Here is a 2,940-nt window from a genome sequence, read left to right on the forward strand (position 1 = left end):
CTGCTTACGACTCTTGGAGGTTTAGAATCCTTGTCGGTGGCTGAACTAGTTTCCTCTGTCTTTGTGTGTGTGTGTGTGTGTGTGTGTGTGTGTTTTGCTAATGAATAAAATTGTGCATTCGTAAACATTCCTTCTGGTCCTCAAGTTAAGCTGGTCGTTGTTTTTTTCCTACACTGGATGGCAGCATTTCCACACCAGGTGAAATGTGGCTGTTCTCAACGGTGCATCATCTCCTCACTGGGTGAGATTCGGATGCGTCAGCCAGCAGATCTCCACAGATGGTTCATCGTAGCAAGATGTCACTGAGAGTCATTAGGCTCGCTGCTTACAGTCAGGGTTGCCTAGGGAGAGGTCAGTTTCATCCAAATTGCAGCCGTGCCACGTGAGGCGATGTTCTTTTTCTTTTATTTTTTTCAATCAATAAACTTTATATAAGGCAAGACAAATACAACAGTGCAACTCTGTAGAAGGCATAGCAGAGGCAGACTTGGAAATGGAAACGTAGAGTAAGATTTTTATAATAATAAATAATAGTAATCCGTAACAATTGATAATGGAACAAGAACTGAAAGAGCAACAAGGTGATTTGTATGTTAGGATTGACCTGGATTGGTGGGCAGTTCCATTAATGTTTCAGTCAAGTGTTCCAAATGATCCAATACATTTCAGAGATTACAAATATAACTGGAATTCAGATTAAAAAAGAAAAACTGGACATCATTCTTTGTTTATGAATAAAGAATGTTGCCAAACAAAATATTAGGTTACAACAGAGTTCTATTGTTTTGTTTTTCATTTACTCTCCAAAGTCTACCGTATCTATAGAAATACATTACGCAAGCGCAGTTTTTGATTTGATGCACCTTCATAAGCCATTACAAAATGTTTTGGTGTGACTGCATTCGTAGGGGATCTGCTCTATTGTTTCTACATCACTTTCACTGGATCAGCATTTAGTCATCAATATTAAATTAGTTTCTCAGTAGCTCTTTCAAGGGGTAAATTGCATTTACAATCTTAAAGTTTGTTTCTTTATCTTTTTGTTGAATGGGGAAGTTTAAAATAAGACTTGCGTTTGTTTCTGTTATATTTTCTACTTTCTGCTACCATTGTGGCATGAACGATTTTTATCTTTCTTTCAGTCCCACCGAGACCTCCGGGGTTACTGCGGCCTTCCCCCAGAAAGCAGAAAAGGCGGAGGAGTACGTAAAAAAAGTTGCAGTTGGCGAGCATCCGACGGTATTTGGTGGGAAGAGGACGGAGCTGTCCGCGACGCATTTTCCCAGGCGCTCAGGTCCGCCGACACAAAGCTGAGGGAGGGGAGGCACAGAAAAAGGCAAGGGACGGCAGAGCTCCCGACCGTCATCTCTTTATCCAAGCAGTTGCTGGTCTGCAGCTACCTGTTAGCTCTCCGTGGATGGGTGCACTAACTTTTCGTGCGTCTCCTGGAGTCTTTCTCCTTCTCTCTCTCTCTCTCTCTCTCTCTCTCTCTCTTTCTCATAAATGTACAAAAAGATTTAATTTTCAGGCTTCAAGACTCAACTGGAATCACTGACTAGTTGTTATTCCAGTTGAGTCCCCAGTGTGCACATTGCTGTCTGTCTGTCCGTGTGGCGACATGTTTTTTAAAAGGTTTTAATCTCTTCCTTATCCACGGACGACGCCATGAGGCCACAGTGAGGCCATGGACATGGGAAAGGCTTTTCTCCACCTTTCCTTTTTCTCGAATAAGGAAACATTAGCTCGGCTAGCTGGCTAACATCACTTCTGCGGGGAGCTTGGATAACGACATGTCCTTCAACTTGTGTCGAAGCCGCGTAGCTGGGATTGGAACGTCACTCGCACAGCGCAGGAGAAAAGCTGTGGGCAGCGACGGATGCGTTCCTGGACAAGCAGAAGACGGAGAAGGACCGTGCACGTCAGGTCTGAACCAGCACGGCGTCATCTCCAAGTACACCGCCACGGCCAAGAGGCAGATCAACAAGCTCAAAGGCCATTGGAGAACTTTTAAGAGGCCAAAATTGGTCTGACTTTATTTTGTAAGATTTTCTTTCTTTTTAATTCAAAGCTAAGTCCAGAAAGCTTTCGAATCATATGTTTCTGTTTAGGAGTGGTTTTTTTTTTTTTTTTTTTTTTTAAAAACAAGCTGTAAAACAAAATTGGGCCCAAGGAAAAGCAGGAGATCTCACTGCAATGATGAAAACGTGTCGGAAGTTTGCAAAGAGCTTTTTTGTAAATGGTTCATTTTATTATTTTTGTTTTATTTTCTCCACACATGTCCCACGTTCAGGTTCACTATTCAATTGATTTGGTCTAACGCTAGAATGAAACACTGGAAGGGTTTCATGTCTATAAAGCTGAAAGTTGTGTTTTTTAAATGTGATCATTTGGATCTTCACATTTTGATTCTTGGAGATTTGCAACCATGACACATTTTCCTTCAGAGAAGCTTTTGTTTTTGTTTTTTTCTGATAGATTGTGGCATTATTTATTATTTTTGTAAATAGTTATTTTGTTGTAAATCTCCTTTTTTGTGTGTTGTGATTTGTTTTCAAACTTTCTGTTCTTGTTTTTGTTGAAGAACCTATTTATTGCAATTCCTTTCTTGTCATCCTTTACTTGAGCCAGCGTGCAAAATCGAGATTTGCTTCCAGATTTCAAAAGTTGTGGTTCCAGCAGTCCGGTCAGCCCAACATTTGTTTTTGGCTCGGGTGGTCTGGTGGTCAGCCCCAGTCTGCCTGGGATTCGAACTCCAACCCCCTCCACACTTAACAGCTGCCCCTTGTTGCACATGAGAAGAACTCAAAAGATGAGTGTTCCATGATAAGCCCAGCAAATAGCTTTTTATTCAAAACAACTACAAGTTGAATAAATTCATCTTGATAAGCTTTCCATTTTTATAAGTAAAAATCGTAACAGTTCCCCGGTATTTTAAGATTT

General features: G+C 41.1%; 1 long non-coding RNA gene across 1 annotated transcript; it reads left to right on the plus strand.

Moving 5' to 3' along the window:
• Positions 1–146: 146 nt before the first annotated feature.
• On the plus strand, positions 147–2,494 carry LOC106962275 (uncharacterized). Its single transcript, XR_001427939.1, has 2 exons — positions 147–351; positions 1,143–2,494. It is a non-coding gene; the product is annotated as an uncharacterized LOC106962275 (long non-coding RNA).
• Positions 2,495–2,940: the final 446 nt, after the last annotated feature.

The sequence above is a fragment of the Poecilia latipinna genome, unplaced genomic scaffold (genome assembly GCF_001443285.1).
Source record: "Poecilia latipinna isolate Pla-1442-1.1 unplaced genomic scaffold, P_latipinna-1.0 Scaffold1393, whole genome shotgun sequence".
In the NCBI taxonomy this organism is placed as follows: Eukaryota; Metazoa; Chordata; class Actinopteri; order Cyprinodontiformes; family Poeciliidae; genus Poecilia; species Poecilia latipinna.